Below are 16,533 nucleotides of genomic sequence, written 5' to 3'. Positions count from 1 at the left end.
AAACCTATTTCCAAGATTCCCTTGCTGCTAGGATTCTAGAAGCAAATTAGTTTCCTATATATGTACTCACAGAAGGAAAGAAGACAGAAGCTAGCTTCTTGATCTTTTGGTTGTTTGTGCTGACAAGAAAGAAAATAGAAACTGGGTATTGACAGCATGGGTCCCTGAATTCATCATTCCAGAGTCACCAGTTTCATGAATTCAAGAAGCAGTTAAGGGGCATAAGGGAATTCTTGATGCCTGGCAGGAAACCCCAGAATGTTCTTAAACAGCAGTTCCAGTGGCAACCTCCTGATTCTCACTCTTTCAGCCCTTCAATAATTTTATAGCATTTTTCCATGTCTTAAATTCCTTTCTTAAGATATTTAGAACAATTTATTTCTTTGCTGAACTCTGACTGATTCATCACTCTCAAAAACGTGGCTTTCAGAGCTGACCCCTGCCCTCTATGAGACTTGGTCAGACAGAGCAAATGGTTCATTTAATCACTTCCTCTGATTTGGTTCCACTCTGTTACAGCAGCCTCAAGTTAACCTGGCCTTGTTTGGTGACTACATTACACTGGTGATCCATAGTTAGCTCCTGATAAAGACTGAACCCTCCCCTTCAGCTCTGCTGAGCTGTACCTTCCTCTTACCATGTACTCCACTGGTCCTTCCAGACCTGAGTGTGGCACTTCACATTTCTCCTATTAACCTTTGTCCATTAGATTCGAGCCAGTGCTAAGCCTGCAAGATCTTTTGACTCCAACTTTCCCAGGCCCCACCATCCCACATCCACACATGTAAACAATCTGCCATTTAAAATCACAGCAACACCGAAGGAGAGAGACAAAGTCCAATATGGCTGTCACTTCATGTTTCTGCTTACAACAAGCATGACTGAGATCCTTGCTTCTGGCTTTGTACCCATGCCAAAACAAGTCTTTCTCTCATTTAAAAAGTAAAAATGGAAATTAAAAGTAGTGGCTAGGGTGTGGTCAGAATGACCTGTCTGGAAAGCACACTGCTGGATGATTCTCTTCTGCTTTGATTGGAAGTCTGAGGTCTGGACTGAAGGCAACAGGATAGACAGAGGGCTCAATTTGTGATCCTCCTCCCTGCTGGCTGCTAGAGACACCCTCTTTTAGAGATCTTCAGCCTCATGGCTTTTGCTATCTTAGTCATCCTTTTCTCACTGAGTTTCAAGTCCCTCTGCAACATTGTCAGGTCAGTCTGGAAGTTGTTTATGTGCAAGGCAAATTAGATCACATACACAGTGATCTTTGCCTTCATAGAATTCAAAATTAAGTTCCATAGACTGCCATTGTTGTAGGGCAAGCAAGTAAAATGCTTTAGCAGTTTCATGTTGATAATTTGTGGAACCCCAGGCCCCACAGCACTTTTCCACTTAATCACTTTCTGTGCTCAAAATTTGATGAAGGTATCCAGAAACCACATGCACTGGGCCTGGTGGTCTTGGCTCTCCTCATTTGAAGACAAAGACTTCAACACATCGATGACAAAGGAGCACTGACTGTTATCCTCACTAGTCTTTAGTATTTCTTCTGATTAGACATTTCTCAAAGGTTCAGATGGGCTCTGAAGAGCTCCATATACTGTAGGGAAAAAATGTCTTCAAACTTATACACATTTTCAAGCTTGGCTGCATCAGCATGGGAGGGAGGAAGGTAAAGGGGATCATTCTGCAAGTCATCGAGGATGGCATCATTGATCAGAGTAGCTACACCCTTTGCATCAGTAATATTCTTTGTAGCTTAGGTACTGCACAATTCAAAGATTCACTGCCAATTCTGTTCATTCTTCTAGAGTTCAGAGCCCACTTGTTGGTTCAGTGAAAGAATCCATCTTTTTTCTAAAATTTTGGTCTGACTCTAGTGCTGATTCACTCTCAAATGATTCATTTGAAAACAGTAGCTGCATATTGAACAATTCAGCATCTTCCATTTGTCCAGAGGTCTTATTCAAAATTCCCACAAAGAGCCTGCACATAGTGTTGCATTTGAAGGCTCCAGTTCCAAAATTGCTTCTTACATAGGAAAGTCTGTTTCAGCTGCCAGGATCCACTGACTCCTCTTCCTTGGGTTTGCAGTCATTGCTCTTGTACAGAATAAAACACATGTTCCCTGGTTTTGCAGCTTCCCACTGAAGAACTGGACCAGCACAGCTCTCTGGCTCTCATCTGGCTTCCCACAGTACTGCCACCTTTCACTCAACAACACCAGCCTGTCATCTGGCCCATTGGGCTGCCAGGCCTTTAACTTAAATCACTCTCCTCACTTTTAAAATTCTTTTTTCCTTTTGCTGTTTAGCTTGCTTGTTTTCTACTATCCCATCTTGAAGAGCACTGATCCAATCTTTTGCATCCTCTCTGCTACTTTTGATTCCCCCTAATGTATTTTTCATTAAAGTTATTGTATTCTTTGGTCTTCATTCTTTTTTATATTTTCTATGTCTTTGTTGTCGCTGAGGTTACCTACTCTTTTCTATAGTCAGTGATTATCTTTAAGACCATTATTTTGAACTCTTTATCAGATAGATTGCTTATCTCCATTTCAGTTAGGGTTTTTTTCTGTTTTTTTGTATTGTTTCCATTTGGTACATATTCCTCTTCCTCTTAATTTTTTCTGACTCTCTTTTTCTTTCTATATGAGATAGGTTAGCTTTGTCTCCTGGTCTTGAAAGTAGTGGCCTTATGTCATCTGCATCCTGTGATACCACGTAGTGAAATCTCCCTGGTAACCAGAACCAGGCACTCCAGCATTGTTCCCTTGCACCCTCCTGTTGTGGCTGGGCCATGACTGCTGTGATCATACTGATATTAAGGGCCTGCTCCTGTTGTGGTTGGCTAAAAGGTTCAGCTGTAGTCACTGCAGGTGTGCTGTTGGGAAGGTCTGTCCCTCAGCCTGGCTCTCTGCAATGATTGGCTATGACTCCTTTGGGTGCACTGGAAGAGAGGGAAGGCTCCTGGTGTGGCTACCTGAGTGGCCTGGGTGTTTCTACTGTAGGTGTGATGATGGGTGGGGCTAGCTCCTGCACTCTCTGGGGCAGAAGTCATGCTGCAGGGTGCTAGTCCTGGCTAGGGCTGCCTTCTGGATATGATGCAGCAGTAGTCACCCTGAGGGAATGCCAGTCCCAACTGAGGCTTCTCATTGGGTGGGGCAGGGTCAGAGTTACTTTGGAGCAGCACCTGTTGTGGTGGGATCGGTAGGGTGAGTCTGCAGGGGAATACCTAGGCAGGGCAAATTGTGTGAGAATGGTAGATGGAGAGTGTCAGAACCGGTTCCTCCAAGCATTCTGCCAACTAGACTGAAGAAAGTTAAGAAAAATGACGCCTGCCAGCACTTCTGCTCCTGGAGAAAGCTTCTGGAGATCCCTGCTGCTCTCATCCTAAATTAAGTCAATAAATCAATAGACCCTAAAAGTCAAGGAATCTCCTTCACATATAACCGAGGTGTACTTTACAAACTGCTGTTTCTGTGTTGTGTCTTAGAAAAATTGATATAGCACACTGGCTCTTTAAAAGCAAATTCTTCATTTCCTATATAGCCCTTCAGCTCTCCTGCAGATAAGCCTCATGTATTTTCAAGGCCTGTATTATGGAGGCTTGTTTTCCAGGTTCAGGACTCTAGGACCCTTGCTCCCCTGAGCCTCAATCCCTACCATTTGTGGGTTGCTGCACAGAGGGGTGGGTTTGAACTGCATCTCTGTCCCTTTTACCTTTCTCAATGTGGCTTTCTATTTATGTCATTATCTGTGTAAGATCTGTTTTGCCAGTCTTTAAGTCATTTTCAGAGTGAGTTGCATTACATGTAATTGCAGCCTCAGTGTGTTTGTGGGAGGAGGTGATCTCAAGACCCTCCTACTCTGACATGTCCCTCTGATCTTCTCACCTAAATTTCTTCTTTGATGTCTGATCATATCTCTATCCCATTTCAACAAGTTTGTTGGTCTTTTTCTTCTATATTTTCAGAAACTTTTATTAATTATGGATTATTTTTGGCTTAAACAATAGTAATTTTTTATATCACAATTCTGGAGCCTAGATGTCTAAGATTGTCTGATTGATTGGTTTTTTCTAAGGGCTATGATGGAAGGACCTGTTCCCAGCCTCTCTCCTTGTCTTATATATGGAGTCTTCTGCTCGTGCCTCCATATTGACTTCCCTCTATATATGTCTGTATCCAAATTTTTTCTTCTTATAAGGATACCAATCATATTGGATTAGGGCCTACCCTAATGATCTCATTTTAACTTGATTACCTCCTAAAGGCCCTATTTCCAAGTTTTTTCACATTCAAGAGACAAGAAGTTAGAATTTCAACATGAATTTTTGGAGGAGACATAATTCCACCCATAGCAGGTGGAGAAAGATAAACACCATATGATTTCACTATATGTGGAATCTAAAAACGAAACAAAAGAAAATGAACAAAGCAGCAGTAGACTCATAGACACTGAGAAGTGACTGGTGGTTACCATGTGGGAGGGGTTGGGGTAGGTACATGAAATAAGTGAAGGAGATAAAAAGGCACAAAATATCAATCATAAATTAGTCACAAGGATGAAAGTACAACATCGAGAATATAGTCAATAGTTCTGTAACATTTTTCTATGTTGACAGAAGCTACATTAGTTGAGGTGAGGATTCAAAAATGTATATAACTTTTGAATCAATATGTTGTGTACTTGAAACCAATATAATACTGTATATCAACTATATTTCAAAATAAATAAAAGATTTTCCCAATAGGTCTCTCACAAGTCTGCCATGTCTTTTCTTTAAAATAATAATAATTGATAATGTAGGTTATGAGGTTAGTGGAGGTCAAAGGGTGAATTTGTCTGCTACAGTCCAGCTTGATTCAAAGGTTTAACACTGTGAACTCATGGATAACTGAGAATATCCTGATGGGTCAGGGTCTGCTTCTCTCCACTGATTGCTGAATGCAAAGCAATGTAACTATTGAAATGCAATGTTTAATTGGAAAGAGCTGTTGCAAAACCCTGATGGATCACACTGGGTCAAGTAAGCTTATATGAGTGTGACATATAGAAACCTAACAGGTATAGGTTTTTTTCTGTTGCTTTATTGAGATACAACTGGTACACAAAAAACTGTGTGTAATTAACTTATATAATTTGGTGACTTTGGACATATGTATATATTCATGGTACCATTACCACAATCAAGGTAATAAACATATCCATCACCTCCAAAAGTTTCCTTCAAAACTTTGTTCATGTTTTGGTGAGAACACATGAGATCTATCTACCCTCTTAAGAAATGTTTAAGTGCACAATGTTTTATTATTAACTATAGGCATTATGTTGTAGAGCAAATCTCTGGAAAGTACTCATCTTGAAAAATTGCTACTTTATGCTCATTGAACAAATACCTTATCCCACTTTCACCATCTTCTGGTAACCACAATTCTTTTGCCTACTTCTATATGTTTGACTCTTTGAGATCCCTCAAATAAGAGGAATCATGCAGAATTTTTCCTATGACTGAGTTATTTCCCTTAGCCTAATGTTTTCCAGGTCCATCCATGTGGTCACAAATAGTAAGATTTCCTATTTTTATGGCTGAATAATATTCCATTGTACATATGTACCATATCTTTAGCCATTCATTTATGATGGGCACTTAGGTTGCTTCCAAAACATGGCCATTGTAAATAATGTGTCGATAAACACAGGGGTGCATATATCTTTTTGAATCAGGGATTTTGTTTCCTTTGGGTAAATTCCTAGAAGTGGAATTATTGGCACATTACCAAGACCAATATCTAGAAACTTTTCTCCATGTTTTCTTCAAGGAGTTTTATAGTTTCAGGTCTACCTTTAAGTCTTTAAATCCATTTTGAATTAACTTTTCTGTGTGGTGTAAGAAAAGAATCCAATTTCAGACTTTTGCATGTGGATACTCAGTTTTTCCATCACCACTTACTAAAGAAATTATCCTTTCCCCATTGTGTATTATTGACCCCCCCAGGAATATTCACTTATTTGAATGTGATATTAATTTTAAATACTTTCCCCAGTTTTTAATTAATTTTTTTATGTTGCATAAATTATTTATGATGGATAAATTTATTTTAAACTTTTATGTAACTGAATGAATATATCAATATTTTCTTCTCATATTTCTTTACTATGAATAATGACTAGGAATGGTTTATATGGTATGGTTATAGAAGAATTATTTTTCCTTTCATTATTTAAATGTTTAAAAAAATTTTAATTTCAGATTCATTTGGAAATTATCTTGTTGCATAGTCAAAAAGATGGTTCCAATGTTATCTTTCTTGCATATGGTTTTCCAGTTATCCAATTATCTTGATGCATTTATTTAATTGTCCATCTTTTCTCCACTGATTTGAGATCAGATTGTAATTGCCCTTTGTAATCAGGCCTTCTTGATTTTATATTCCTCTTACTTATTTGAACACATTTTGTTTCAACATTTTATATTCTTATGCTTAAACATATCCTTCAATAATTTCTGAAGAAAGTGTGCAAAAATGGCAAAATTTTCAAACTTTGCATGTCTGAAAATGTTTTTGGTCTACCTTCACATTTATTAACACTTTTTCTGGGTTTAGACCTTTAAGATGAAAAAGGAACTTACTCAGATTTTTTAAGGTTTTTCTGCATATTTAAGATCTCCATGTTGCTGTTGAGAAATCCAAGGCAGGTTTGATGTCTGTTTATTTGTATTTAGTCTATCTTTCCTATCTGCAAGTTTTGTAATCTTTTCTTTATCTCAAGTACACTAAAGTTTGATGAAGATATGCATCTGTATGGGTTCTTTTACACACACTCTGTTGGGCACTCAGTAGGCCCTTTCATATTTGCAGACATTTCCTTGAGTTCATGGAAATATTATCTTATAGATTGATAATTCATTTGCCTCAATTTTTTCTGTTCTTTCTTTCTGAAATTCATATTAGTCATATATTAGAATCTCTTGTTTTTTCATTTCCTTATATTTCCTCTCCTATTTTCATTAATCTCTCCTTTAGATTGAAATGCTGGGACATAGCCTCAGATTTATATTCCAAAACTTTTGAATATTTCATTTAAGTATATGTTAATTTACATGAGCTTTTTCTTGTTATGATTGTTTCTTTTTCATAGAACTCTCTTGCTTTATGGGATAAAGTAGATCTTCTTTGAGGATATTAATTAACTTTTCTGGAGGTATATTTTTAGTTACGTTTTCCAACCTGCATTGTGTGTTTATATCATTGTTAGTTTGGACTTTAATTGGAATTAATGCTTTCTCTAAATAGCATGTGAACATTTCCTCTTTATTCATATTTAAAAGATAGTTACTAATATGCTACCTAGAACTTCCATAAATGTGGGAGCAGCCCTTGTGTTGTAACGTGCTTAACTGCAGGACCATCAGGCAAAAGAAAAAGTAAGTCTTTTTGTTGGGGAACTCTCAAAGTCAGTGTTTGATAGCCTTTCTATGGACTAATTCAGTATATTTAGACAATAATTTTCTAGTCTAACTGATGAGATATATTCCTAGCTGTTGGTATTTTCAGTACAGGACAAGGTAACAGAAAATAAATTCAGTATGCATGGTTTCACTTAATTTCCCTATTTTTAGCACTAGGTCTTATTCTTGATCTGTGTCTGTGATCTCTGAGCCTGCAATTGTTTATCATATTCTGCAGACTATATATCTCCAATCCCCTTGGGTGTGTAGGTATGCATGTTAGTGATGGTAGTGATGGTAATGGGAATAGTTTTGTAGGGAAAGCAAGAAAATCCATATATAGCCACTTGCAAACAGCCCTCTTGCTTTCAGTTGCATACCTTCTCCAACTCAGGTATGCCCTTAATATTTGCATGGATAGGAAGAAGAGTACAAATCAAGACCCATAATCTCAATTTTTCAATACTACATATCAAGCTAACTCTCAAAAAATTGTTTATCTCCCCATCACAAATATGCCATAATAATAATAAAGTTCAAAATTATACATATAGTTATGTTTTCCATGTATAGGAAAGGATTATTTTGAGCATTTCTGGGTGTCCTACTACTAGACGATGATATTTAGAGGAATAAAAAATATATATAATTTAAAAATGATTACATTTCTTTAAAATATTTTGTCTTCATTTCAGCAAATCAGTAAGTATGTTATTTTACTCAAGATATTTACATAATTTGTGTTTACTGATAATGCTAAATCAGGAAGTTTTCTTGAGTCATTATAGTACAAAAATTGGAACTGTCAATAAAATTCTCAAAGTATGCTAAAACTCAGAAATGAATTTTTATTTTTATGTTATTCTAACAAATGGAGATTGCATGTGTATGTATATATGTATACCACATATCATAATTTCATCACCTCAAAAAACAACATCCATATAGTTTTTAAGTTAGTCTTCCTTCACAAATTTCAATGCCAGTGCATTATAAAGAAACTTTAAAAAGCACTGTATTACTTAGTTTACTAAAGTCACTTTCCAGTTGAAAAATACTTTGATTTATAGTGGTGAAAAAAAGCCTCTATTTAAATTATTCTCAAATTACTTGCACCTGACTTTTCTCTCATAGTCATAAAATCATTTTAAACTCACTTCTAATTTCTTTATGTTATATTGAATGGTATTTTGTTGCATATTTGGTATTCAGTTTCTTTGAATTATAAAAATCATTTTCTCTAAAATTTTTAGTACGATTTTAATCCTATTAAGAATAAAGTAAGGCCTTACACCTCCAGCTAAGATGAAGAAACTCCATTCCTTCCAGTTCCTGCTTTGAAAACCAGAAAAAAATACTTATTATAACACAATGAAAAAGCACATGATGACTCTGAAAAGTGCAACTATGAAGGTGTACTGACTAAGGACCTTGGAATTTGATGAAAAGCATAAAGGTGAGACACAGTAGCTTTATTTTTGTACCCCATATATCCTAAATGAAGCATTGGAGAAATTTGCAACCCAGAAACATCAACAAACACAGATTAAATGGGATCCAAGGAAAGCTTACTGCCTATAATCTAAGAACTCAGAAAAGGGTGGTTTAGTGTACATAAAATACTTTTGACAGTTTCCACACAACTCCAGTCAAACACTAGTGGAAAATTTTTACCCTCACCTGGCAGTTTCAACAGGACTAAGTAGAAATCTGATCTTCCATTCCCTGGCAGGTGCTGATCTTCCTTCCAGAGTAGTGTCAGTTAGGTCCAGTGGTAAACTGAATCTCTATCTACAAACAGGATCAAGGAGTCTTAAAGAGGTAATTTGAGGTGAATTTAGTCACCATTACCCCACCTAGATGTCAATGAAACCCAGTGAGAAGAGAATACTCCACCCCTGTTTGGTATCATTAAGGATCGAATGAGACGGGAGGCAGGCTAATTGGCAACTGATTCTTTCCCTCCTCTGGTGGCAGTGGAGCCCAGTGGGAATCTGACCCTACAATGCCACCTAGAGTCAACAAGATGGTGCAAGTCAGTGCCACACTTTCACTAGGGAGGCATTAGCAGAGCCAATAGGAAGCTGAGCTTACACTCCACTCATCTGAAACGAGGTAGTATGAACTAGTGCTAGACTTTTGCCAGGGTGGTGACAAAAGAGACTGTATGTACATCTCCATTTCTCCAACATGCTACATATCAACAAGGGGACAGGCTGATGAAAAAGAAGATTAAATAGGATCCAAGGTTTTATGATAGAACATTTGAAATGTCTAGGATATAATAAAAAAAGACTGGTGAAACCACATCCAGAAAACTATAACTTGAATGAGAAAAGACATTCAACAGATTCCGAAAAGGAGATTAATTAGATGTTGAATCATCTGACAAGAACTTTAAAGCAGCCATCATTAAAAAATATTTCAGGAAGCAAATTTTCTTGAAATATATTAAATATAGAAAATTTCAGCAAATAATTTCAATTCAAAAATAGGAACCCAATGGAAATCATAGAACTGAACAATATAATATATTAACTGATATTTTAGAAAAACCTCGCTGGATTGTATAAATAATAGAATGGAGATTTAACAAATTTGGTTAATTTTCCTTTAAGGTCACTGTTTTAAAAAAACCTTACTTGATTGTATACAAATTTATTAAATCTGAGAAACAGAGAAATATATTTAAAAAGTGAACAGAATAGTACCCATAGGACTATAGTAAAAGGGTTGATGATACATTTGTGTCATCAGTGTTCCAGATGGAGAGGAGACGGCAGTGGGGGGGGTACTGGAAGATATACAAATAAATAATGGCTGAAAACTTCCCAAATATGGTGAAATATGTAACACACAAATTCAAGAAGCTAAATAACACTAAAAAGGACAAATAAAAGTAAATCCATACCAATTTACATCATAATCAAGCTTCTGAAAGCTAAAAATGAGGAAAAATTTCTGAAAGTAGCCACAGAGAAACAACACATAATGTATAGTGGAGAAACAATTCAGATGAGAGTGAATTTCTTATCTTAAAATGGAGACCAAAAGGATGTGGCAAAATATTTTTCAATCACAAAGTAAAGAACTGTTAAGTGAAAATATTCTCAGGATAAAGGGGAAATAAAGACAATCTCAAACTAAGGAATACTAAGACAATTTATTGTTTAAACTTTAAAGAATGACTAAAGGAAGGTCCCTAAAAAATGAAATGACAGGAGTGATGTCAGCAAGATGATTGACTAAGAAACCCCAATACTTTGTTCTCCCTGGAAAACACCAACTATACAACAATATTTGGAGCAGAGTAGTTTTGTAAGAACCCATGTTCTGGATGCACCTGGAGAACACAGATTTGGGCAGTCACCCATGGACAAAAGAGCATTTGTGGAAGTGCAGGCTTCAAGATGAGAAGTTCTACTATGCTGGTGAATCAAAAAATATGAGTTTGGACTAACTGGAGTGAATAAGAGAAAGAATTTGACTTTGACCAACTCACTCCTCCCCTTAGGTGACATAGCTTAGCATAAGTAAAACCTTCTTGGTTCATAATTTTTCCACAAGAGAAAGGGAGAACAAGTAATTGAGTATTTGGCTTCAACACCTGTTCAGAGCACTACCAAAGAACTCGTTTATTTCTTTCAGCATCTGCAATACCAAATTAGAATCTTCATGACCAGGAAGAGAAAGGAGGTTGGTGGATAAGATTCCCAGAAGTCATTAAGGAGACACAGTTCCTGCTCACTGCATAGTGGACTCCATCAGGAAGACTGTTCATGAAACAGTGGGAAAGCCTAATCTACAGATCCTTCCAAACCTGGCCTTGGGAAACCCCAATTCCCCATGTGCTTCACTCACACATGCTAACTCTGAATTGGCTTTTTGAGTACACAACTGAGGGCAATGGAAAGAGCAAGTTTCACACAGAAAGCAGGCCAGGATCTGCAGGTCATGTAGAAAACACAAACTTGAGCTGTAGCACCACCTTTGAGAAAACAAAAGTATTACATAAAGATAATTAATTTTTCTTTTTATTAAAAGTGTGATCTAAAATGAAATTATAATAGTTGTGACTCTTTCTGTCTTGAGTAGCAAAGCAGCAACATATATATAGGAGAAAATTGTTAGAGAAGGAAGGAAATCTGGCAGCATCACAATTGGCATAATTCATCTACTCAGTCTTAGATCAAAATAACAAAAAAATGGAGACAGAAAAGTTTTATTATGTACTTCGAAAAGCTGCATTAACAGATATATGAATTGATTTTCCATTCTAGAAATAGAGAATACTGATTGGCCTGTTGTATTGTAGGTTTGAGAGAAGATATACAAGCTTAATTTTTCCACAAAAAGGAGCAAGAATCAAGGAGTAGTTGTATCCATACAAGGTCTGAGAAAGCATCAGAATCTGTAGCAGGACTAACAGAAGGTGTTACTCCACAAAGGCAGCTAGTAAAAATAGGAGAATGTGACTGCTTCTTCAAATGCAAAGACGTAAATGCAAATCTTGAAGGATTAGGAAAAATTAAGTAAACGTGTCATCATCAAAATGTTACAATAATCTTCAATAATCTAACCAGTCATGGAGATCTATAATCTATGTGATAACAAATTCAAAATGGCTCTTCTAAGAAAATTAAAAAAGCTAAAAGAAATCAAGAAAACAGTACATGAAAATTTTGGATGTTTAACAAAGGGTTACAAATAATAAATAACCATAACCAAACAAAAATACTGTAGTTGAATAATTCAATGAATGAAATTAAAAAACAAAACGCAACAGAGAGCATCAAGGGCAGAATAGGTCAAACAGAAGAATAAATCTGTGATGTAGAAGATAGGAATTTTTAAATTACCCAGTTAGAGGACAAAGAAGAAGAGAATAAAAAAGAGTGAAGACAGGCTGCATGATCTATGACACATCATCAAAAGAACCAATGTGTGAAATATTGGAAGTCAAGAAGTAAAAGAGATGAGGAGTAGGTAGAAATTATATTTAAATAATGGCTGAGAACTTCCCAAACCTTGGGTGAGATTTCTACATCCAAGTTCATGAAGCTAATGTCACCTCATAATTTCAATAAAAATTATCTCCTCTAAGATACATATAATAAACTGTCATATAGCATAAGGAATATAGTCAAGATAATGTAACAGCTTGGTAGGGTGATAGCTGGAACCTCGAATTATGTATATAAATGTTCTACCACTGTGTTGTACACTTGAAACTAATGTAATGTAATACTGTGCGTCAACTACCCTTCAATAAAAAAATAATTATTAAAAAAAAAAAAAAAAAAAGAAATATTCAAAGGAAAAAAAAAAAGATCCAAGACAATGAGAAAATCCTAAAAGCAGAAAGAGAAAATTGTAACCTGCAAAGGAACCCCATACTCAACAATATATAAATCATCCAGACATAAAATCAACATGGAAACATTGGACTTGAATCATACTTTAGACTAAATAGAACTAACAGACATGATAGAACATTCCATTCAACAGCAGTAGAATACACATTCTCAAACATGTATATACCATTCTCCAAATTAGATTATATAGTAGACCACAAAATAAGTCTTAACAAATTTATGAGGACTGAAATCATACCAAGTGTCTTTTCTGACCCCAATGGCATGAAACTAGAAATCAATAACAGCAGGAAAGCTAGATATGTGGAAATTCAAAAAACATAGTCATAAACAATCACTATATCAGAAAAGAAATTTTAAAAATCTAGAAACATATGAAAAGTGGAAACCAACATATGAAAACACATGTGATGCTACTAAAGCAGTTCTAGGAGGGAAGTTTATATCAATAAATGTCTAATTAAGAAAAAACAGAGATCTCAAATAACCAACCTTAACTTTATGCCTCAAGGAAGTGAAAAAACATTAAAAACTAAGCCCAAAGTTAACAGAAGGAAAAAAAGTAACAAAATTCAGAGCAGAAATAAATGAAATAGAAATGAAAACATAATAGAAAATACCAACAAAACTAAGAGCTGGTTTTATGAAAATACAAACAAAATTAACAAACACTTAGCTAGATTATGTATGAGAAAAAGAGGACGCAAAATCAGAAAAGGGGAGACATTACAACAGATATCATAGAATACAAAGAATATTAAGGGATTAATATGAACAATTACATTCCAACAAATTGGATAACCTTGACTAAATGGACAAATTCCTAGAAACATAATTTAGGAAGTCAGAATCATGACAAAACAGATGATGTATAGACGAATGAAAATAAGTAGATTGAATCAGTAGTCATAAACCTCCCAACAAAGAAAATCCCGGGATCAGATATTTCCAGTGGTGAATTCTACCAAATATTTCAAAAATTAACACCAATATTTCTTAAACTCTTCCAAAAACTGAAGATGAGTGAACAATCACAAATTCACTTAACAAGGCCATCATTACTCCATTGCCAAAGGCTGAAAAAGACACTACAAAAAAAAAAAATTACAGGTCAATATCCCTGATGAACACAAGCAAAAATTTTCAACAAAATATTAGCAAATTGAATATGACAGCACATTAAATGATCACACATCAGGATTAATTGGGTTTTTCCCTAGGATGCAAGGATGGTTTAATATGTACAGATCAATAAATGTGATACATCACATTAACAGAGTAAGAGTAAATGTCATATGACCATCTCAATGAAAGCATAAAAAGTATTTGACAAAATTAAACATCCTTTCATGATAAAAACTCAATAAATCGAGTAAAGTAGGAAAATGCCTTAACATAACAAAGTCCATATATGACAAACCCACAGTTAATATCATATGCAATGGCGAAAGGTTATAAGATTTTCCTCAAAGATCAGGGACAATCAAGGTGTCCACTCTCAACACGTCTATTCAACATGGCACTAAAAGTCTTAGCAGAGTAAGTAAATGAGGCAAGGAAATAAAAGGCATGCAGATTGAAAACATGTAAATTTGTCTTTGTTTGCCTATTTTACACGTAGGAAATCCAAAAGAATCCACAAGAATGTTAGAACTAATCAATGGATTCCCTAAACTTGCAGGATACAAAAATCAACATATGGAAATCAGTTGTATTTCTACACACTAACAGCAAAGTGTTTGAAAAACAAAGAAAATCCCACTCACAATAGCATCAAAAGTATTTAGGAATAAACTTAATCAAGGATGTGAAAAATCAGTATGTTAAAAACTACAAGGCTTTGACAAACTAAATTGAAGAAGACACAATGGAAAGCTATTCCATGTTCATGGAACAGAAGAATTAATATTGTTAAAATGTCCATACTGCCCAGACATTATAAATTCAACGCAAACCCTATCAAAATTCCAATGGCATTTCTCATTGGAATAGAAATATAATCTAAAATTTATATGGTACCACAAAAGGCCCTGAGTAGCCAAAGTGATCCTGCAATAGAAGAGCAAAACTGTGGCCATCACCCTTCCTGATTTCAACTTTATTCACAATAATCAATGGTCAAAATATGAAAACAACCTAAGTATCAGTCAATAGATAAATGTTTAATATATATTATATACTCATATAATTCATATATTATTCAGCCACTAGAAAGAATCAAATCCTATTTGCAACAGTATGAATGGATCTCAAGGGTATATGCTTAGTGAAATAAGACAGACAGAAAAAAGACAAATAGTGTATGATTTCACTTGTACATGGAATCTGAAAAAGTGGAACTCAGAAACAGAGTAGCATGGTGGTTACCTGGGTCATGGGGGTGAGAGAAATGGAGAGATATTGGTCAAAGGCTACAAACTTCCAGTTGGAAGATGAATATGTTCTGAAGATCTAAAGCACAGCATTGTGATTATAGTCAACAAAAATGTATTAGATACTTGAAAGTTGTTAAGAGACTATGCCTTAAGTGTTTTCACCTCAAAAGCTATATGATAATTACACATGTTGATGTGTTAGTTAATGCTACATGATAATCATTTTGTAATATATAAATGTATCAAATCAACATGTATACCTTAGACTTACACAATATTGTATGTCCATTGTATCTTAATAAATCTGGAAAAATAAATTATTTAGATAAAAGTTATAATAACTGAATTGAAAAATTCGCTAGAGAGGATCAATAGCATATGCAAATAGGCAGAAGAAAGAATCTGCAAACTTGAAGACAAGTGTTTTGAAATGATTGAATTTCGGGAGCAAAAGGGAAAAAATGAAGTAAAATGAAAGGAACCCAAAGGACTTATATGATTCCAACAAGTGTATGAACATATGCACTATGGGAATTCTAGAAGGAGAACATGGAAAGAAAGGGGCTAAGACTTTATTTGAAAATATAATGGCCATTAACATTTCAAATTTGTTATACAAATACAAGAAGCTCAAAAACCTCCAAATAAGGAAAACCTAAAGAGATCCACATTCAGATACTTTATAATGATACATTTGAAAGTGAAAGAGAGAATCTTGATAGCGTACAAGTAAGGCTATATAAGACTATCAGCAGAAACCTTGCAGACTATAGGTATCAGGATAATATATTTGAAGTACTGGAAGAAAAACAAACCTCTCAAACAAGAATATTATAGGCAGCAAAACTGTACTTCAAAAATGATGAGAAATATAGACATCTGAAGATTAACAAACACTGAGGGAGTTCATTACCACTATAACTACTCTAAATAAATGCTAAAGGGAGTCCTTCAAGTTGAAAGAAAAGGATGCTAGACAGTAACTGAATACCATATGAAAATATAAGGTTCTCCAGTAAAGGTAAATATATGAACAAATATAAAAACCTACATTATTGTACTTTTCATTCATAACACTACTTTTAACTCTTTTATAGGATTTAAGAGACAAAAGCATAAAATACCTATAAATTAATGTTACTAGATACACAGTACATAAAGTGGTAATTTGTGATATTAGTAACATGAAGTGGGGGGCAACATAGCTGTTAAGAAGTAGCTTTTGTATATAATTTAAGTTGTCAGTTTTAAGTAGATCATTGTAACTTTAGGATGTTTTATGCAATTTTCATGACAACCACAAATAAAATATCTATAGAATATACAAAAAA

General features: G+C 35.0%; 1 pseudogene; it reads right to left on the bottom strand.

The window, feature by feature from the left end:
* Positions 1 to 849: 849 nt before the first annotated feature.
* LOC118934463 (DNA-directed RNA polymerase I subunit RPA49-like) overlaps positions 850 to 16,533 on the bottom strand; it is a 39,616-nt pseudogene continuing 23,932 nt past the window's right edge.

Source organism: Manis pentadactyla, chromosome X, assembly GCF_030020395.1.
Source record: "Manis pentadactyla isolate mManPen7 chromosome X, mManPen7.hap1, whole genome shotgun sequence".
Taxonomy (NCBI): domain Eukaryota; kingdom Metazoa; phylum Chordata; class Mammalia; order Pholidota; family Manidae; genus Manis; species Manis pentadactyla.
The sequence above is the reverse complement of the archived record's forward strand: the minus strand, read 5'-3'. Positions and strand labels throughout refer to the sequence as shown.